The following is a 24,157-nucleotide window of genomic DNA, read 5'->3' on the forward strand; positions in this document are numbered from 1 at the left end:
TTCATTTACTGAGGATGAGGAAGAACTATCAGGGCATACACATCGCTTAGTCTCTAGGTTAGGCAATTTTGGTTCAAGCCTGGTTTAATAGTATTTGTTCAGTTCAAAACACTTTTATTGAAGACCAGATTTGTTCATTATCTACGATTAACAAGGTCACAGCGACCATATTCAAAAATTTGTCCTTGCATGGTAGGTATCATGTTAGCTTTTTAATTGTTTTATAATCAAAGTCTAAAACTTTGGTAATTCTTTAAAGTGTGTGTGTGTGTGTGTGTGTGTGTGTGTGTGTGTGTGTGTGTGTGCATGTGTGGGAATGTGCTTGCTAAATGTGTCCCATACAGATTTTAGGAACTGAACACATGAGGCCCTTTCCAGAGATGATTTCTCTAGCCAGTAGTGATGTGAGAAACCTAGATGTTATGTTTTCATAATAAAAATCTTGGAGAGGTTAAGAATACAAGAGGCACACCTAAACATAATAAAGACAGTTTACAATGGGCCTATACACAATATCAAAATCAATGGAGAAAAAAATCAAAACAATTGTACTAAATTCAGGAAGAAGTCAACACTGTACACTTTCTCCCATCCAAGTACTAACCAGGCCTTACCCTGATTAGCTTCCGAGATCAGACGAGATCAGGGTGGTATGGCTATAGACTGTACACTTTCTCCATATCCATCCAATACAGCACTTGCCATTTTAGTTAGAGCAATAGGACAGCTGAAGTAGATCAAAGGAACACAATTTGGAAATAAAGAATTCAGAGTGTCATTTCCCCCCCGGATGGTATGAGAGTATACATAAGTGATCCCAAAAACTCAACCTGGGAACTCCTATAGCTAAAAAATATCTTTAGGCTGGACACAAGATTAACTTAAAAAACGAAAGGAGAGAGAGAGAGAGAGAGAATCAGTAGCCCTCTGTTATACAAATGACAAAGAGAATGAGAAAGAAATCAGGGAAACAACACCTATCACAATAGCTACTACTAATAAAAAATATCTAGGTGTAACTCTAACCAAGCAAGTGAAAGACCTATATGAAAAGAGCTTCACTTCTTTGAAGAAAAAAAAAACTGAAGAAGATATCAGAAGACAGAATGGCCACCCATGTTCATGAGTCAATAAATTTAACATAGTAAAAATAGCCATCCCACTAAAAGGAATTTACAGACGCAGTGCAATCCCTATCAAAATCCTATCAAAATTGTTTGAAGACCTTGGAAGAACAGTGCTCAACTTCATGTGGAAAAATAAAAACCCAGGAAAGCTAAAACAATCCTGAGCAAATAACTTCCAGGGATATCACCACCCCTGATTTCAAGCTGTTTTATAGAGCTACAGGAATAAAAGGTGCATGGTCTTGGCATAAAAAGAGACTTATTGGTGAATGGAATACACAATGGGAAAAAGAAAACATCTTTAACAAATGGTGCTGGCCCAACTGTATGTTGCAAGTAAGGATACAAATAGATCCACATCTATCGCCCTGTGCAAAACTCAAGTGGATCAAAGATCTCAACATAACACCAGACATGCTGAAACTGATAGAAGAGAAAACGGGAAATAGTTCTGAATCAATTGTCATGGGAGACAACTTCCTAAACAGAACACCAGATACACAGGCACTAATATGGACAATTAATAAATGTCAGTTTTCATGAAACTGAAAAGCTTCTGTAAGGCAAAGAACACTGATAATTGGACGAAAAGGCAGCCTACAGAATAGGGAAAGATTTGACCAACTCCACATCTGGAATGGGGCTAATATCCAAAATATATTAAATAATTCTAGAAACTAGGCATTAAGAGACAAAATAATCCAATAAAATGAATTACAGATCTAAATAGAGAATTCTCATCAGAGGAATCTCAAATTAGTAAGAAACTCTTAAAGAAATATTGAACATCCTTAGCCATCAGGGAAATGCAAATCAAAACTACTTTGAGATTACATCTTTACCCGTCAGAATGACTAAGATCAACAACACAAGTGACAGCTCATGCTGGTGAGGATATGGAGCAAGAGGAACACTCCTCCATTGCTGATAGGAGTGCACACAGAAATCAATATGGCAGTTCTTTGGAAAATTGGGAATGCATCTGTTTCAAGACCCAGCTTGGGCATATACCCAAAGAAAAATTTATAGTACCACAAGGATCATTGCTTATAGAAACTTTATTTGTAATAGCCAGAAATTGGAATCAATCTAGATGTCTCTCAAGTAGAGAGTGGATAAAGAAAAGGTACATCTACACAATGGAGTATTACTCAACTGTTTAAAACAATTACATAATTACATTTTCAGGCAGAAGTATAGAACTCAAAAAAAAAATCATCCTGAGTGAGTTAACCCACACCAAGAAAGACAATCTTTCCTCCGCTTTGTCCATGTGGTTCCCTGATCTCCCAGGGGAGGAACAGCTGTCTATTATTTATTTTCATTTCTGAAGTCATAACCGGCTGAGTATCACTTTTCCCTAATTTTCACAGGCTAGTCCAGAGTTTTTCAATATTAAGCATCTGATAATTTTTTAAATAATGGAAAACTTGGTCTACATTGAACATTTTAAGAAAAACTTCAGTGGATAGGCAGAGATTTTCACATAAATTATGATAAGAAAATTATATTTGTATCTATTAAACTATAAAACATTAATCATGAAATGTATCACTTTTTCATTTTGTATTGAAATTAGTCTTAAATTGTTTTATTCTAATCAAAGAAAGGTAGTAAACTGCTCCAATCAATGGAAGTAAGTGTTCTAAGATGCCTACAAAGGGTGGTTATATCAAAGTTTAGTTTAGTTTTGTCCAACTTTTTACTGTCTGTTGCTTCTTTCTTGCTACTTCATACACATGCAAGTGACTGTTTTTTCCTTAAAGTCTGACACTTATTTGCCTAATCTACCAGGTGTGGAATTCTCAAAGTTCAGAGTGTCTCATTTAAGTACAGAACAAAATACAGGAAGTCTTGTTTAGTGAGAAAATGTAGACTTTCAGAGTATTTGTGAAGACAAATAGTCTGGAAAACTACACAAACACAAACACACACACAGGTATCTAGAATTAGAGTATTCATGATGGTTGGCTTTATGTCTATAGCAGGTCGAGTTGTCTCCTGGTCATTCTACAAAATACTATAGTTTTAGAACAGTATTCTATTTTTTATGTCAGAATAAGATTTTATTTTATTCCATTCTGATAGTACTAAAATTTTTCTTTCTACAAATAATTATATTTTGCAGTACTACAAGCAGATAGACTAAGAGTTTAGGTCAAATCCAAAATGAGCTGGTAAGTATAGTTCCTTAAACCCAGGACACACACAGAAGAAAAAATAATGACTCCATGTTTTAATTTTTTTTTTGTTTATAGGAACAGTTAGAAGAGGACACAACCTCTCAAGGGGTTAGATTTCCAAGAAAGTTGTAAGGTATCCTCCACACCAAGTTCTTCACAGGGAAGCTATGAAGATTGAAAAAAAATGTGTGTAAAAGTATTAGCCCTAAGAAAATACACCTGCTGTTTAATTAGTCAAGTCATGGATATAAAGCATTTTATTTTCTTAACACAAGTGACAAAAATTGTAACTTTGCATTCTATCAGAATGTCTGCAATAATATTTATAAGCCACAACATTTGGTGGTGCTGTGTGAGTTAGGGCATGAAGGAGCATGGGAAAAGAATGTCTTGATTGTTAATAAGGAAGTTAAGTACTTCTGAATCAATAACTGTACTTTGTTTAGAGGACTTATATGTAGAAGAATCCTGATGTTGACTATCAGTCTCCATATCCTATGCAAGTCAGCTAAGTATTTAGATACCTGTGAGCAGTTAGTTCCCTTTCCCTTTCTGAAGAAAACCATTTTTATTTTAAGTGTGGCATCTAACCAGAAAATTTTGAAATGTACATCTATTGGAATTGTTTCAATGTATTCAATTACTAGAAAACTGGAAAGTGTAGTACTCTTAAAAGTTCACTGAAATTTAATCACTGAATTTAAGTGTTGCTTATTTGCAAAGAACTTGATGTGTTCTTTACAGATCACAAATGCAGCCTTCACACAACAGCTTCTCAGCATTGAATACACATCATTCTAGGAATCCAATGATTTTATAAGTCATAATTTAAAAAAAAATATTTTTGAAGAAAAAAATTTCCAAGTTTTTGAGTATACCCTGATTTCAAATATCAAAGTATTAATATCACTATATAATTATTATGAAAACAAATTGTTTCAAAATGTGCACATGCTTCCTGTATTAAAAAAATCTCCTGAAAACAATACTAGAGATAAAATGAGAATGCATTTAAATATATAACTTTAGGATAATAGTTATATTTTAAGCATCTATTCTATTAATGTACTAATTTCAATTCTGTGCCCCAGTTAAAATCTTTGCTTTGATGGAAGGAGGAAACCCACAATATTAATCAAATGTACATGTGTAACAGGAAAAATATAAACCCAGAGACTAATATTGGGGTTCAAGCTGGGGGTTAGATAAGCAAAGCAGTCAGCCATTAGCTATTTTCACTACTTCATACTGAAAGGGTGGTCCTGTTTCCACAAGCTTTCCAAGACTTAGACTGCTACCTCTCCTCAATGTTGCTGGGGACGAAATCTCATAATGCAGCCTAAGACACTGGGATCCTGTCTTTCATATACTTCTCTAGGGATAGGATTAAAGGTGTGAGAGCCAATATCCTTTCAGACTTATTTACTCTTGTGTAGGCCAGAGTGGCCTTAAACTCAGTGAGATACATCTGCTTTTGACTCATGAGTCCTGAGATTAAAGGTGTGTACCATCACTGCCTAGCTTCCATAGCTAATTAGTGTGGCTGGATTTGTATCCTGAACCTTTGGGCAAGCTTTATTAAATCATGAATAATATATAATAATCACCACACACACGTTATATTTATTCACTAATAATTGCCTTTGTGTTATGTATAGTTAATGATATAGAGATTTTTTTTCCATGCAGAGGTAATTTATAGTTCCACATCAGGGAAAAAGGCAAAAATTAAAAAAGATATAATTAGTTTTCTTTTAAAGAGATTAACAAAATATAAGCTCTAACTACCTGTAAGAAGTTAAATATAAGAAGAATACAAATGTAAGTCAATCTGGTACTGACCCGGAAGCTTCATTACTCCTCTAACAGTCCATAGCACTTCAAGGTGCAATAAATGTTATCATATTAGAAAAGTAATCATGAAATTTACCCAGCTGAGAATCTTGTGAGCTATAAGAATGAATAACTAGGCAAGATATACCCACTAATTTAATAGTGGCATGACCATCATGGGTGTAACCAACCACTTGCCAATTAGATTTAAGTCCTGCTTCACAAGTTGAAACCTGTATCTGTCACCATTTTGGGGCCAGGAATTTGGGTCTAAGATGTTATATTCTCTATGGGAGGAATTAATACAGTTATTTTGCTAAATGTCATAGTATTGAGCCAAGTTTGAATGACTTATCATATCCAGAGATTAATGCATCTTTTCAAACTTCATCGGACGTAGTATAAAGTTTCTACTTAAAGTAGATGGTAATAGCACCGAGAATCAGTCAGGCAAAATGCAAAGAATAAGGACTGTGGAATGCTTAGACTCAAATCCAAAATCTCTATCACACTCCTTCCTCTATGTGCTCAGTGATCATTGGGGACAATGAAATAGGAGAAGTATAAGAGGCAGAAGTAGCAGATTAGTACAGGGAAGCAAAAACAAACATAAAAGTATGACATAGTAGACTTGGGAAGTGTAGGAGGTGGGGCTAAATATGATCAAAACAATTGTACAAAACTACCAAAGAACTACAACAAACATAAGAAAAAGAATATAAACTAAAATTTAAGTTCTGAAATACATAAAGCACATGTATTCACTCATACATATACACATAATATCTTGAAAATCATTCATTATATTTTTAATTCTATATAACATAATTACATATATATACATGAATATTTAAGTATTTATACTAGATATATATTATTTACATAATATCATGTATATGTGTGCGTTTATGTGAGTAGCGGCCACCAGAGTCAGGAATATGATATTGGGTGCCCTGAATGAAAGTTACAGACAGCTGTGAGCAACCCCTTTTGGGTGCTAGTAATTAAACACTGATCTTCTGATACAGTAACTGCTCTTAATCACCAAGCCATCTCTCTAGCCCATGCTGGTCTCAAACTTATGATCCTACAGCCTCCACATCTTTGCAACATGTCCCACAGGCAACTTTCACAGGTACAGATAATTAAATGCATTTTTCAATCTATTGAAAATAGACTAACAGCAGTTTATTCATAATATAAATCAGTAGTGATGTAGTGTGAAATCTACATTTTCATGCACCAGCAAAGCAATGAAAAATTGCCGCTAATTTTTGCTAAAAGTTTTTATAATGTTTACGATAAAGTATACAAACTCATAAAATTTTATTGAAATTCTGTTTTCTGTATCTATTCTGGGGATGTTAATGTCACTTATGTACTGCATTCTGAAAAATCCTGTACACCAACAATTTGAAATCATGATGCTTGAAAACTGATAATGTTTTTTTTAATCATTAGTGATCTAAGAGGGGTTATAAGAAGCTGAACCCCAAAACTTTTACCAACATGACTTAGTATTCATGAGCTGAACAAGGACAGCAGCAATAGACATGCTAATGCGGATGAAGACCTCCTTGGAAGGCCTCATTTCATAATAAAGAACAACAGGCTGGTAAGCAATACTGATATTAGAATAAATAGTCTTCCCCAGAGAGGATCAATTGGTTATCTAACCTAGTGGTCAGCCCTGAAAGCACATGAACATTACAAAGACTTAGCATGTTGTGCTTCCATATTTAGGTTTTTATATGATGTATATATGTGTGTATATTCATGTGTGTGTGTATGAGGAGGAGGAATGCCTTTGTTAAAATATGCCTCAAAATGCTCCCCAGTTTGCCTAATGCATAAGGATGAAGATACTACTATGCACAAGACAGGAGGAAGGTTCTTGTCACATACAGAACCCTCTGCCATCTTTACCTGGAACCTCTGGAACTGAGAGAGAGAGAGAGAGAGAGAGAGAGAGAGAGAGCAGTTCATGAGTTTAGAAGCTCATTAGGCTGCATATTGTTTCTCATAGCAAAGTGAATGGAATAGAGGAATATAACCATCTAAATTTCTTATTCAAAAAAGGATTACAAAAATGCTTCACACTTTCTTTAAGGGAAAAATATTCAAGGACATAAAGACACAAAATAAAAAGAAAAATTATGAATAAGACAAATCTCACTTCTAAAATTTATTGCTAAATTTAAAAGTTGTCATATTTATCATTACTCACTGATTATTGCAACATATTGAAAGTCAAATTAATAATACATTTTTTAGTGTTCCCTCTCAAATATTTAGCATAGTCAAATGTTAGCAGAAAGGGATTAGTTTGCAGATAATACACTTAGTTTTCATTATGGAATGTGTGTACTTTTATGATTTTGAATTTAGAGCACTTATTTTTATTGGGATGTTCATAAAAAGTGCTAAAATCTCACAGATGTGTTTTCTTCATCTTTAAAGATTTCCAATTAGGGCACATTTACCCTCTACATAATAAATCAGAATTATGCCAGCTACCAATGTTGATAGTATTTATTTTTATTTAATTAGACATTGTTCCCAAATTATGCCACAAATAATAATATAAACATATGCTATAGAGTAGTCCACTAGCCTAATTAAATTTATTTGACAATGTTCACATAGAATTAAAATTAGGACAAAGTTTTATCTTCATTGTTGATAGACTATTTCTCAAAAGCCACTATTATTTATTTACCTGAATTTGTAAATTCTCCACAAAACTCTCAACCCCACCATCAGCTAATGACAATGAGCACAGCTCACAAATTTTTAGTACTGTGTAAATACTGACACAGGAACTTCATTTGAATTTTCTAAGACTTTTAGATGATCATCTCTATATTTCTGTAAACTATGTTTCTATGAAAATATAAATATATAATTATTAAATATACATGACTAAATGTAAATGAATATATTATGCATGTTCAGATTTTTGTCTTACTTCAAAATGTGGTCTATATATGGTTATTTTCCCAAGCAAATATTTATGTGTTGACTTTTTGATATTTCCTTCATTTATCTGACCTCCAATGTGTTATACTGGTGCCAACACAGGTATAAAGAAGATCTAAAACAGCTACGGTTATTTCAGGGAACATAGTATGATTCAGCCCCAAATTATCTTTAATATTAATTTTTTCATACAAGTTTTGTCTTCTGCTGAGTGATTTATAGTTTCATCTCTTTCCCTCTCTCTACAAATTCTTTAAAATTTTCTAGACAGTTGTAGGTTTAATGCTTTGGTGAATTGCATCACATCCTGGGGTCTATCTACTCACTTAAGTTCTTGAATATATTTAGTATAGATAGATTCATAAACCCAGCTTGGCTGAATTAATTCACCAACTTACTCCTCCAGACACACACACTTTTTATTTTTTCAATTCCTACTTTGTTACACGGACTCACCATCCTTCTAAAAATTAATACAGACAGTTACCACTTCATTACTACTCTCACTCTTAGCCACCAAAATCAATTAGTGCACAATGAATGCCTTTCAGGTTCTAAGTGCTGCAAAGTGACATGACTCATAAATTGTCCTTTCAACTTAAATTTCCAATCTTATGTGAGGATCTTAATAGCCAGAGTCATTCTTTTCAATGAATTAATAACAGAAACATTCAGGAGCAATATGATAATATATTGCTATGCCAAGAGCTCCTACCTGGCAGAGGGAGAGTGATGGGAGGCAAAGATGATTGATGGGAAAACAAAGATGCCCTCCTGGAGAAGCTAGTATCAGAAAAGGAGCAAGTTTTATTCTCTAGTCTCATCATCATCTCTGTAGCAGACCACCTGCTGGGTTCTTCTCTCACTCTCTGTCCCCACCTCCATTTCCAAGGGATTAAGCAGATCCTGGTGAAACATCATGATTTCCTCCCTCTTGAAAACCTCCTTGGCAGCTGCCAGCCCTGTCAGGGATAATTGTCAGTTCCCAAAACCAACCAACACATTTTAACAGGACTGTCTATTAGGATCAGAAAAGAATTTCCTACCAAGCACCAAATAGATGCAACATTCTCCTAAGAATTAAAGATACTATCAGAAAGCTAACAATGAAGAATACACCCAACAAAGGAAAAAATAAGAATGGAACAAACATATATTAGAACATAGAATTACATTCTTCCCAAACCCAGATGCCTAAATGACTCTAAATGACTTCATAGAAATAATCAATAATATCCAGGATAATGTGCCTCTACCATATCCCAGTAATCATACCAAAAATTCATGATGGCTTTTTAAAAAATTGAAAATAGACTCTACTCTCATACAATAGATTCTGACTGCAGTATCTTCTCCCCCCCTGTTCCCATCAACACTGCATCTTTCCCCCAAGATCTACCCCACCTATTCACCTCCCATCAGAAAAGATCCAGTCCTCCAAGAGACAATAACCAGACACACAAAACAAATTAAAATAAGATAAGGCATAAGGACTCACTCCAAGGCTGGACAAGGAACTCTGAAAGAAGAAAGAGTCCCAAGATCAGACAAATAAATCAAAGACACACCATTCTAACAGGTCACCTTTTCCTCCCCATATCCAAATATTTGGATCCTTCCTCACATTTGGGGTGTTTTCTACTGATATCTTTTATAGTGGATCTCTATCTGGTTTCTCTTTTATAGTGAGTCTGTATATGGTTTCCCTAGTAAAGTATTTCAATATGTTTATTAGAGCTGATTTGCACATATCCTGATCACTGTATATGGGTACCCTTTCCACCTTAGTTTGGCTATTAGAATATGTTATGTTTCTTTGAATTTTCTTGATGTTTGTTGGTGTGTGTAATTGTACATTTTGTGAAACTCTAAGCAGCTGTGATCGTTATTTGAACCTGTGGACATTGCTAACGTCTACACATTGTGATGCCAGTCTGCAGTTGGGATGTATTATCTACTTGAGCAGAAGAAAATTTCACCCCCAGCTATGCCCTTTTAGAGTAAAGATTGACTTTTCAAAAGTAGTTACTCCTTTTGATAAAGACATGTTATTGCATCAGATGTGTCTATATCACTTCATGTTCCATTTTCTATTAACATAATATATAATGTTCATATAATAATATATATTGCTGATTTACATCACGATATTTATTATAAACAAACATCATTCAACATTATTTCTTGTTGTTGGGAAGGGGTATACTTTCAGTAGAATCTTGTTGACTGTATCCTTTGTCTTACAAAAGGTTTTCATTTTCAGGAGGTCCCATTTATTAATTTTTTTATCTCAGTGTCTGTGCTACTCGTGTTATGTTCAGGAAGCAGTCTCCTGTACCTCCCACTTTCTCTCCTAAGAGGTTCAGTGTGTTTGGATTTTTGTTGAGGTCTTTGATCTATTTGGGCTTCAGTTTTGTGCATAGTGATAGATATGGGTCTATCTGCAGTCTTCTACACACCGGCATCCAGTTATGCCAGCACTATTTGCTGAAAATGCTTTCTTTTTTTCCATTGTATAATTGTAGCTTCTTTGCCAAAAATCAGGTGTTTGTAGGTGTGTGGGTTAATATCAGGGTTTCAATTTGATTCCATTGGTTTACCTGTCTATTTTTGCACCAATACCAAGCTGTTCTCAGGACTATAGCTCTATAATAGAGCTTAAAGTCAGGGATGGTGATTCCTTCAGAAATTCCACAGAATGGGAAAAGATATTCACATCTGACAGAGGGCTGAACTCCAAAATAAAGAACTCAAGAAGCTAGTCACCAAAACACCAAATAATCCATTTAAAAAGTTGGGTAGAAAACTAACTAAAGAATTTTAATAGAGAGATCCAAATTGGCTAAAGACACTTAACAAAGTGAAAATCCTTAGCCATTAGGGGAATGCAAATCTAAACAACTCTGAGATACCATCTCAGTCCTGTCAGAATGGCTAAAACCAAAAGCACCAAAGACAGTTTATGCTGGAGAGGATGTGGAAACAGCAATACACTCCTCCAATGCTGGTGGGAGTACAAACTCTGACAGCCACTTTGGAAATCAGTATGATGGTTCCTCAGGAAAATGGGAATCTGGCCACCTCAAGATCCAGGAATACCACTCTTAGGCATATACCCAAAGGATACACATTCAGACAACAAGGACATCTGTTCAACTATGATCATAGCAACATTATTTGTGATATCCAGAACTTGGAAGCAACTTAAATGCCCCTCAGCTGAAGAATGGATGGAGAAAATGTGGTACATTTACACAATGGAGTACTCTTCAGCAGAAAAATAAAATGGAATCTTCAAATTTGAAGGCAAATGGATGGAACTAGAAAAAAACATTCTGAGTGAGGTAACCCAGTCACAAAAAGACAAACATGGTATGTACTCCATTATATACAGATTTGAAGACTCCCCATGGAAGGCATCACCCTCCCCATTGAGCAGAAAGGGGATGGTATGCAGGGTTGGTGTGGGGGGGGGGGACAGAGGAAGACAGGAGGCTGGGAGAACTGGGATTGACATGTAAAACAAGCTTGTTTCAAATTTAAATAAAAAAATTATCAAAAAAAAAACCCCACAAACAAAACAAGACAAAACAAAACAAAAACGGTGGAATCATGAAATTGTTTCTGTTTTCATTTGGAGATTTGCCAAGCTCAAATGATCCATATGGATACCAAACTTTACAACAGACATTTTATCTTTCATTCTGATTACACTACTGATTTCTAAGATATTTTCTTTGATTAAACATTGTTCTAAGTGTGTCTGCATTTGTGTTGTGTGATAATATTTCTGAAAATAAGTGAACAAGATAATTTATCCAAGAAAGAAAACCACTAACAGCTAAAAGAAATAATAACAGCAAAGTTGAATATGGTGAAATTGTGAGTTTTATTCGAGTTACTTGCAGGTGTATGAGTGAGGTTTACTTATAGCAGCACAGAGGACTCAGTGAAAGCTGCGTCTTTTCAAGCTTTCCCCAGCATGGTGACCGCTCATGAAAGTTGTAACCCGGGAGCTGACTATACAGTGTTCTCCAAACCACAAGGCAACCCTAGCTAACTTTTGAAACCTGAATCCTTAAAGCCCACCCTCAGCAACACCACTCATCCAGTGTTCCACACCTACTAATCTTTCCTAAACAGTTCCACCATCTGGGCACAAGACATTCAATTATATGATGAGCCTGTATGCGCCATTCTCATTCAAATCACTGGAAGGAATATTAAACTTTGGACTTGGAGCTAATCAGTCCACAAACACCGACACCAACTAGTTTGTCATTCAAGGAAATAGCATAACAAACAAAACAACAGCAACAAGAACACAGAAGAGAATATAGATAGAAAAAAAGAATAGAGTAGAATAGAATATAGAATAGGATAGGATTGAATAATAGAATAGAATAATTAAAATAGAATGATGGATAGGATAGGATAGGATAGGATAGGATAGGATAGGATAGGATAGGATAGGATAGGATAGGATAGGATAGGATAGGAAAGATTACTGATCATCCAAGCACTGTCAGGCATAAGCTTCCTCCATTCAGTGGATCTCAAGTTAAATCAGACTTTGGCTGGCCACTCCTACAAGTTCTCCTCTGCTCAACCATGGCCCAAGCACATCTTGTTGACACAATAGATTTTAGGCCATAGGCTGGGTTGATGTCCCCATTTCTCTTTTGGTTCCAAAGATACTAGAAGAATTGATATAGGAACCAGCTGAAACACTTCAGGTCCAATGAGCTGTGTGGATATTGTCTTTACAATTTTTCACATCTGTTACTTTTTGAGGTAGAGTGCCTCTGCCATTATTATGTTTAGTGTGTCTCTTGTATCCCTAATCTCTCTAGAACTGTTGTCAGAAAAGTTGTTGGATTTTACAAAGAGCCTTATCTGCATCTAGTGAGATGATCATGTAGAGCTTTTTCGTTTTCTTTTTATGTGGTGGATTTCATTTATTGATTTTTGTATATTGAATCAACCCTGAATCTCTGGGGTGAAGCCCATTTCGTCATGGTGGATGACCTTTTTTATGAGTTCTTGGATTTGGTTTGCAACTATTTTGTTGAATATTTATGCATCTATGTTCATAAGTGAACTTGATCTGTAATCCTCTTTCTTTTTCAAGTCCGTATGTGATTTGGGTGTTGGGATAATTGTAGCTTCATAAAATAAATTGGCCAGTGTTCCCTTTGTTTCTGTTTTGTGAAATAATTTAGGGACTATTTGTGTTAACTCTTCTTGGAAAGTCTGGTAGAATTCTGAGCTAACATTATTTATCTGGTCCTGGAATGCTTTTGTTTGGGAGACTTTTAATGACCTACTTCACTAAGGGCTATAGCTTTATTTAAATGTATATCTGATCTCTATTTAGCTTTGCTAAGTAGCACTTCTTGAGAAAATTATTCATTTCTTTTAGACTGTAGTTTTGTGGAGTAAAGTTTTTTCAAGTGTTTCCTGATAATTCTCTGGATTTCCTTGGTGTCTACTATTATGACCAATTTTTAATTACTATTTTGTTGATTTTGATATTCTCTCACCATCTTTTACTTAGTTTGAATAAGGGTTTATCTCTCTTTTTGATTTTCTGAAAAAGTGATTCTTTGTTTCCTGGATTATTTAGATTGTCCTCTACTCTATTTTATTGATTTCAGCTTTCATTTAAAGTACTTCTTGCTATCTAACTTCCCTTGAGCGTGCTTACATTTTTGTTGTTGTTTTAGAGCTTTCAGGTATACTTTTAAATTGCTGTTAAGACATCTCTCAATTTTTCTTTTTTTTGGGGGGGAATGCTGACACAGTGCTATGAATTTCTCTCTTAGCTCTATTTTCATTCTGTCCCATATGTTTGTATATGCTATATTTTTACTTTTAATGAATTATAGAAATTCTTTAATTTCCTTACTTCTATCTTGATGGATTACTATTTTACTCTGTAGAGAACTGTTCAATTTCCATGAGTTTGTAAGCTTCCTGTTCTTGCTGACATTCAGATTTAACCTACTGTGGTCTGATAGGGTGTAGGGATTTATTTCAATTTTCTTGTATCTATTGAGACAGGGTTTGTGGCCAGGTAGGTGATCAATTTTGGAGAAATTTCCATTAGGCATAGAGAAGAAGGGATAATCTTTTGTGTTTGGGTGAAATGGTCTGTAATACATATTAGGTCCATTTGCTTTATAATTTTTATTATCTCTGTTACTATTTCTCTGTTTAGTTTTTGTCTGGATATTTTGTCTGGAATGAGCTATTGAAATCTCCTACTATCAATATGTGAGGGTCAATATGTCATTTAAGCTGAACTAGTGTTTTTTTTTTTTTTTTTTACAAAAGTGGATGCCCTTGTGTTTGGGGCATAGATGTTAAGAACTGAAATGTCATCGTGGTGGGCTTTTTCTTTAATGAATATGAAGTGGCCTTCTCCATCTCCTTTTATTACTTTTCACTTGATGTCTATCTTACTAGGCATTAAAATGCGACACCATCTTGCTTCTAGATTCATTTGCTTATAATGTCTCTTTCCAAACTTTCCCTGTGAGCTAATGTGAGCTAATGTCTATGCTTGATGTTGAGGTCTTTCTTGGATATGGCAGAAGGATGCATGTTATTTTTGCATCCATTTTGTTAGTCTGTGTTTTCCTATTGATACTGAGAAATGTCAATGAACAATGATTGTTGATTCCTGTTATTTTGATGTGTGTGTGTGTGTGTGTGTGTGTGTTTCTTGTTTTGCTGGAGTGTGTTTTTTTGTGTATTTTGTTTCTATAGGTATATTTAACCTTCTTAGGTTGAAGTTTTCTTTCTAGCAACTTCTGTGGGGCTGGATTAGTAGATAGTTACTATTTAAATTTGACTTTATCATGGAATATCATATTTTCTCCATCTATAATGATTGAAAGTTTTGGTTGGTACTGTAGTCTGGGTGGCATCTGCATTCTTTTAGGGTCTGCACCACATTTGCCCAGGTGCAATGAGGTATCATTGAGAATTTAGGCTTCAGGCATAATTCTGATAGCTCTGCTTTATATGTTATATGTTACATGTTTTTTATTTCCTTTAAAGTGTTTGTTATTTTTTGTTTGTATGATTAGTGTTTAGATTATTGTATGTGCAAATGGACTTTCTTTTCTGTTCCAATCTATTCAGTTTGGTTCAGTATGCTTTTTGTACCTTTATATGAATCTCTTTAGGTTAGGAAATTTCCCTTTTATAATTTTTTGAGTACTTTCTGAGCCTCTGACCTAGGATTCTTCGCCTTCCCCTGTTCTAATTAGTCTTAGGTCTGGCCTTTTCATGATTTCACAGATTATCTGGATGTTTGTTTTGTGTCGGAGATTTTATAGATTTAGTATTTTCTTTGAGTTATGTATTCATTTCTTCTCTCACACCTTCAGTGCCTGAGCTTCTCTCTTCCATGTCTTGGATTCTGTTGCTAAAAGTTGACGCTGTAGTTTCTGGTTGAATTCCAAATTTTTAATTTCTAGAATTCACTCAGTTTTGTGTTTTCTTTATTGCTTCTATTTCCATTTTCAGTTCCTGAACATTGGTTTATCCCTTTCATTCAACTGTTTGTTCTTGATGTTTTTCTGAATTTCTTTAAGGGATGTATTTATTTTATTTCCTTCAATTATTTGCTGTTTTCTGGATTCCTTTTAGGAATTTATTCATTTCCTCTTTAAGGACGTCTATTATCTTCTTGTAGTTGGTTTTAAGATATTTTCCCTGTGCTTAAGTTATGTAGGCATAGTCACAGCTGTCTGTGGTAATATAGCTGGACACTAGTGGCTGGACACTCCATGACTAGTATTTTTTTGTGGTTTTATGCCACTGCCTAGGCATCTGCGTTTGGGATGGTTACAGGTCTAGATGTTGGTTTCTGAAAGGTCAGGAAGGGACAGTCTTTGGGATCCAAGGAGGCATAGATGAGGGGAGGGGAGGTTGTCGATGGGAGGAGCAGGACAGATTGCTGGGGGAAGAGAGAGCACTGAGGTCTGTGGGTAGGCTGCCTTATATTCCATACAACTAGTTTTCAAATAATTCTATAAGTAAAATTTTCTTTCATTTTAAACAATATTTTTGATTATTTAAAACAATTTTGAATTTAAACAGATTCTGATCATATGCTTACCCTGTCCTATGTCCTTCCAGATCTTCTGCCCATTCCTACCCACCTGACTTTAAGTTCTGCCTCAAAAAAACAAACAAACAAAACACCAACACGACACCAAAAGCCCCCAAAACTAAGGAAACAAAACCACATCCAAAACAAACTAAAGACACCAAACTATAACCAAGTGAAAGAAACACTGTGGAGTTCACTATATATTGGACAACTACTCCTGAACATGATTCCTGCCCTGGAGTGGTTGATATATCCATCATTACTCTATTGGTAAAAAGTGACAATTTAGTTGTTTTCCTTTACCTCAGTGCCTAGATTTTCATTCATTTTATAAAAAAGAAATAAAATATAGTTTGATAAAAGAAAAACTATCACATAAAAGGTAGATAAGAGAATTCTACAGAAGGAAAGGAACCTAAGACAGAAATTAGAGACCCACTCAACACATTCAGGAATCTATCCTCTATCTACCTATCTATCTATCCATCTATTTACCTAATACCTATCAAGCATTGATCTATAAATCTATTGATCTATCTTTTTGTTTAAACTGCTCTGGATTGAGTCTAGGGTGTTATGTATACCAGACAAAGACAAGTATTCTGTCTTTAAGTTGTGTTTATTTAGGTTTCCCCCTCTGTGTCTGCTAAGTTTCTATTGGTTTCATAAAAACCAAGATCAAAATAAACTTGGGGAGAAAGGGCTATGGATTTTGTTCATTGTCTCTGAAAGATCATCTAATACCAGTTTGGTATTCCTAATTGCAAGCTCTTACACTTTCTGACTCCTTTTCTTTGGGATTCCCTGAGCTCTGACTGAGGGTGGGGATTTGATGGAGACATCTCATTCAAAGCTGCATGTTCCAATGGCTCACTCTTTGCATAATGTCTGGCTGTGGGTATTTGTCTTTGCTTCCATCTGCTTCTGGAGGAAGCTTCTCTGATTATGACTGAGGAAGGCATTGATATATGAATATTATTTGGTCACTTCAATGTTATTTTAAAAATATCAGTGTATTTGGGTTTATTCTCTTTTATCTTTTTGTCTGACAGAACTAATTACTGTAGCCGTATAGTAATTTTATGTGTCCCTATTTCTTTTTTAAATTCAGTATTATGTTGATGACTTTTTACATTCTTCATGGGATAAAAGTTTTATAAGTAATTAGTCAGTAGTTTCAAAGTATCTTGCTGCAATTTTGATCAGGATTTTGTTTAATCAACACAGTACATTGAGAAGAACTGGTATATTTTTCTTTTCTTTCTTTTTTTTTTAACATGTCGATCCCAGTTCCCTCCCACTCCTTCTCTCCCTCCCTCTCCCTCTTACCCTCTCTGCCCCCTCTCATGCACCCTGATCACCCTCCCCTCCCATTCCCCCATCCCAATTCCACAAGTAGGGCAATGCCATCCAGGGGGTCATGCAGATCTGTCAAGTCATTTGAAGTGGGGACTAGGACTTCTCTCTTGTCTCTAGGTTAAGGCAGTATCCCTCCATGGGGGATGTGTCTGCAAGGTACTTTTGTGCACCAGGAATACATCCTGGTTCTACTCTCTGAGGTCCCTTAGACTGCTCAATCCTTCTGGCTGAGACCCATATTCAGGGGGTCCTGTGTCAGTCCCATGCTGGATTCCCAGCTATCAGTCTGGGGGCCCGTTATTTGTAACCACTTACTTTTGTATGTTATTTAGCACATTTTGTGTGTTGCATGCATAACTAGTAATATGTAAGACAATATCAATGTCATAAATGCTTCATATATTGACTTATGGAATGTGAGGGAAACAGATCATCACAAAATCTTATATCTAATCAGACAAAATAAAAATAATAACTCTCCAGAAAATAACATAAACACATTAATAAGTTATGGATGTATTATTATTATTACTTTGTCATGTTGAGATTCAGTCTAGGGGCCCCATGCATGCTGGATGAGTGTCCCATCATTGAACTTCATCCTTAAACACTTAAGGTTTTAGAGGTATGAATATTTTATATCCATTTTGCTCTCATTTGCTTTAAATGCTATATTAGATGATGCTAATTTTAAAGCAATGTTAAACTTATGTGTTGAAGCCACATATAAGAGTGAGTTTTCTTTTTTATTATTATTATTATTCTTTGAGCAAGAGTCAAGTATCCTAGAATTCAAGATGACTATTCCTAAATTCTGGGAAGAATAAATAAATTCAGGAAATTAGAAATAAATTTGAGTATTCCTAATGTACAACCAATAATTAAAGCTTCATGTAGTCAATAAGAGAACCAGCAGAGCCTTGAAATTGTTTATTTTCTTAAATTTTTGTATATTTTCCTATTTCATACTTAACATCTATCAAGGTGACTTTGTGTCATATTTAGCTTAAATGTTGCAAGTTTTCTTAATGCAAATATAAAAATATTTTTATCTACTTTTGTAAATTAAAATGTTGGAAAATATAGCAAAATAAATTTCTTGGATTACTAAATGTTTTGGAATTAGAGTTCAAAGGTTAGTGATAGCTGATATCCCTATTCTATGAACTGATGTTTTACAAGCTCGGTTCAGAATTGGTATTAATAAATTGCCTCATTCTTATGCTTCAGTGAACAATATTTCAATGTCATTTTAATTGTATCTTTATGTCACTCTGAGTCATTTCCACAGATTTAAGTATGCATGTAAAAGCTTGAAATATTCAGCAAATTATTTTTATGAAAAGATCAGCTGCAGATGTCTAACATTTTTCATGATTTAAAGTTTGTCATATCTGCATGCATAATTTTAGAGTAAAGGTACATGAAATCATTGTTTGTGGACAAAAGGCATAAGAAAAATGGATCTGCCAAATTTCAGGAATTCAGATGTCTTTGTCTCTTTCTGTTCACGGTAGGCAAGATTTCTACATTGAGTGGAAAGGACAGCAAGAAAGTCTCCTATAGTTTAGCTTTGACAGACTTGCTGCCTTCCCTATCTAGTGCATTCAATTACCAAAGCTTTTGTTTTGCTTGTAAATTATCCTGCCATCTATTGGGAAGACCGCCCAATATAAATGGCTTTGTATTGTCACTGGTGAGTGTATGTGAATCACCTCCATTAAGTGCCTGTTATGGTCCAATAGGAGGGGAAAATCCTCAATTACTAAGTTCAGGGGCTTGGCATCAGAAATCAGACTATGACTGTTTTCACCTGACCTTATCCACCTAGTTGGAGAGCTATCAGTCTACATACTTCTGCAGACTTTTGCACTGTTTATAAACTACAAAGCATGCTGCACCATTGGGTGAGCTGATAAAGCAATGTCAATTTTTTTGGGGAGATTATATAATGAGGGTGCCCCTATCGCAGAAAAGGAATTGTCTTGGGGTTCTTGTGCACTAATCCCACTGATCGAGACTCCAACTCTCCTTTCTTCCTCTATGCGGAGTCCTGAAGGATTCACTTTCTGATAAAGATGGGCTTCTCTGTGTGAGATGAGATATGTGTGAATATTTTCAGTCCATTACGGGGTCAATAGAAGTTATTGTTACTCTTTATTTGGCTTATCTCTTTGCTTATTTGTTTTCTCAAGACAGAGTTTCTCTGTAGCTTTAGAGCCTGTCCTGGAACTCATTCAATAGACCAGGCTGGCCTATAACTCACAGAGATTGGCCTGCCTCTGCCTCCATAGCACCAGATCAAAGGCATATGCCAACACTGGCAACTTCTTTGAGCATTTCCAATTATGTTGGACGATTCTTATATTAAAAGTGGTATATTCTTACTATATTGAATGTTCCGTGTTCAGAAATAGTAACTTAATGCTGTGTCTTAATTAAAAAAAAACTTCAAAACATGAAAAATAACTTTTCATTAGACCTTGTCACCCCTGGTAAAACTCAGAACACCCTCTCCTTTCAATGTCATAACAGTATAAGACAAAAAAAAGTCATTATCCAGGAATTACACCACAGATATAGCTTAGCTATATTAACTTCATGTACTAAGCAACAATCTAACTTCACCACTGTATGTTTAATCAAATGCATGCTTAGCTGATATATTACCTATCACCCTTGTTATTTTTGTAATTAAGAAGAAATGCTTCCCTTTGGTGACTCTGCATCCCAAGGTCATATGTTTTGGTATATAGGCATAGGAGTCTCATGTGCCTTGTACTGTGTGGGGTGGTTCTCAGAGTGAGACAAATTCCAGACAACAGCAATGCCCTCACGAAGAATGCTACATTTCTGGTCCTATCTCGTCTACACATTCCCTACCTTTTCTTTTGAAATTTCAAAGAAAGATTGCTTCTTCTCTACCCTGACCAATTAGCATTTTGTGTCTTAATTAATTAAGTCCCTTAAATTTGCACTTGAAGGCTGCCCTTTCTAATTACAAACGTCTTTTAGGTACCATGTCTACTGAATGCCATCGTTCGTAACCCAATTAGCTTGCACAAATCACAGCACACCAAGGTCAGTGTTCTCATTTCACTCCACCTTCAAAGGTCACATGAAACAGCTCATACATCTTAAAGTGGAGTTACAATGAATTCTAAGACTAACTGGTTTTGCATCTTTCCTGTGATCTCATGCACCTCCCCCAACACTTCCCTTCTCAGAGTTAGCACTGGTCATTATGAGGTGCAAAAAGAAGGGCTTCTTGATTCCATTATGCAACCTTTTACCTCTCCACTAACTCAGCAGTCTGCTAATATATGCCTAGAAAGCTGCTGCCTGCCAGTCTCGCCTTAAGAGGTCCATAGGACTTCTGCCATCCTCTGCATCACCACCAGAACTGTCTCCTTTCCAACTGCTGCCAGGACCACACTTTTAGTGTCTGCTTTCCCTGCCAGCCAGACACCTGATTGGGTGGTTTCTCATTTCCTTCTCTTTTGTAAAACCTCAGGAGCCTCTTTTATTGAGTCAATAGAAAATAGAAGCCACAGGGAAGATGTACATTTTGCTTATTTCAGGTTCTCTCCTTCCTTTCTACACCAACAAGGAAAAGAGCTAAAGTTCCGGAGTCAGAAGGGAAGGGAGCATACTTTTTTCAACTATTCTTTTTCCTTTTGTAGCTACAGTTTGCTTTGCCTGATACAACAGTAGTGAAACGCGATTTCCCCCTTTCTTTGTTATTATATCCTTCCTGTTTCTCTGTGTCTTCCAGTTCTATAGGCACTGTGCAATGTTTTGTATTAAGTTAACTTTAGGCATCCATCCTCAGGGCTTCCATCACAAAACTGATGCCAGAAATTTTGGTCATAGCATCAGTCAAAACAACATACATCTTTAATCTTAAAGAAAGGCACTCAAGGCTAGTAAAACCCTCACACTCTTAGTTTTTCTCTCTCCCATTGTAGGATTAGCTCATGCATTTATTGTGCCCTTTGATCTGCTAGCTTTAAACTAGAGACTCCAAATACCCAAGGCTGTAACTCAGTCTGAATCCAAAGGCCTGGAAGCAGGAGCTTAATTTTGCTGTTTATGGGCAAGGGAAGATGATGTCACAGCTAAGAGAGATGGAAACAATTTGCCCTTTCCTTGGTCCTACTTATACTGTCAGTGGTTTGGATGATTCTATGCACAGTGGTGAAGGTGGGTCTTCTCTTATAAGTCCACTGACTAAAACCCTGTTCTTTTTATACATGTTCACAGAGATTCCAAGAATACAGAATGCATCAACTTCTATGAAATTGGTCCAAAAACTTAATTATCACAATTGCCTTAAGAAAAGATACAAAAATAAAATGATTATCATCTAGAAATACCTCTTCCAAGTGATGCCATTTGCTACATTTATCTTATCACTAGAGTCAAGTGAAAGATTATGATTTCCGAAATTAGGTATTTTACAGAATCTCCTGATAGATTTCTCCTTAATCAAGTAGGACAACTGATAATTTGGCCTCTGAAACAAAACAAACAAAAATGTCTCTCTGGGATACAGTGACATCAGCACTGCCTTTCATGTACTGGGATTCTAGGATTTCAAGATACCACAACTCAGGTACTATTTTGGACCCAGCTGGAACATTCTAGAGAGCTCTGCAGGTACTTCTGAATATATGTTTCTCTTGAATTCTGGGCCATTCTTTCTAGATCAAGAACAATGTAGCTAGCATTTGAACCACCTGTTAGGCTGACAGTCATGTCATCTGTTGTCCAGGCAACCTTACTCTTCTTTCTGTAGTGAGTGACAGAGAGTAACTCCTTGCAAAACTCATTGCTTGCCATGATTCCTTGCTCAGCTCTCTTCTTTAGATTCTAAGGCTTCTACTTGATTTCTCTTGTTAGATTTCAATACATAGCTGTTTGTTTTGGACACATTACTTAGATTCCATAAGAAGAGCCCCATAAACGTTATAAGAAACTAAATTCAGAATTGTATTTCTTCGTGTTTAAAATAAAAACACTATACACATTCTCATATACTTACATACACATATACAAACAAAACAAAATATTCTACTTAAAATTTCTCTTAGAAGCTGGGCTTTGGTGGCACATGCCTTTAATCCTAGAACTATCACTTGGGAGGCAGAGGCAGGCAGATGTCAGTGAGTTCGAGGCCAGCCTTGTCTACAGAGCTAATTACAGTACAGGCTCCAAAGCAATACATAGAAACCCTGTCTCCAAAAACCAAAAGCAAAAATAAATTCTCTTAGAATTTGGCACATGATAAAAAATGATCTTCTGAAAAACTTAGCTTCTTATTGATATTCACAATAATAATGATGTAAGTAAATGTAATAGTTCTGACTTCCAATAAATATACTTTCCTTTTTGTCAAGTAGATACTAGTAAGGAGGTCCAATCTTTTAATTTTATAAGGTGACATTGTCATTTATAAAAATATATTTAGTTACCTTCAAGGCTATACTGAAACATGAGCAGCCTGGAGCAGGGCACATATTGGGCAGGCCTGCTAGTTAACAGATGGACTCAGAGGCTGAGATAGAAAACAAATTTTTTTGCTATAAGGAAAACATCCCATATAACAACAATATTTGTCTCCATTTGTGTTTATTGACTTGATGGTTCTGTTGGGCAAACAAAGCCATAGTCAAAGCCAGCCCTTGTCATTCAAAAGTTGACCTGATATTAAGATGCAGGACTTAACTATTGGTAAATGGTATTTAGTATTCATGGCTAGACCTTGGTATGATTTTATAAAATCTAAAATGTTTTACCAATAAAAATAGATAAAGTAATTCAGTAGTCTAATGGGTCAAGAGCCCTCTCCCATATAAATCATAAAAAATTAATACCACCAACCCTGGAATTGTTCTTAAATAGAATCTAAAATAAGAACTGTTCTAAACCCAAACAAAACAAAACAAAGACAAAATTAAACAGTAAAACAGACCATATCTTCTAATGTAGTTGACATGAGGGAAATGTTGCTGCTCTTTTATTGTCCCTTGGGCCCCTTTGTATCTTTCCTCCTTCTGGGTAAGCTGTGTTAAAGTATCTACCCTTATTTCTTGATTACATCTAATTTATAATAAGATCTTCCTCTATAAACCTGTATGAAATTATCTAACTCAAATCTAAATGCTAATATTGATGAGTCTTTGTTCATGCCACTTAACTTGTAGGTCCTGTTTCTCTCCACAAGGTGTGTTCTTTGCTATTAGGAGACATATGCCTAATTTATCTAACTGTGTGTATGCTACAGTAGTCATTCACTTTGTTCAAAAAGAACTAAAATTCAACAAAGAAAGGTATAGTTAGAATCTGAGCAACTGCATGGGCTCGTGATGCTGTATAAAGGAGACTATATTCACATAAACACATTGCATGGAAAAAAAATGAAATGAGTTATTTCAATTCAGTATCATTGTAGCATTGAGAAAATGCCTATGACAGGCTTATCATTTTGTCTATCAAGTGTCACTAAGAAAGTACCATGGCTAAGGTAAAATATTAATATATCTAACACA

Source organism: Phodopus roborovskii, unplaced genomic scaffold, assembly GCF_943737965.1.
Source record: "Phodopus roborovskii unplaced genomic scaffold, PHOROB, whole genome shotgun sequence".
NCBI classification, from domain to species: Eukaryota; Metazoa; Chordata; class Mammalia; order Rodentia; family Cricetidae; genus Phodopus; species Phodopus roborovskii.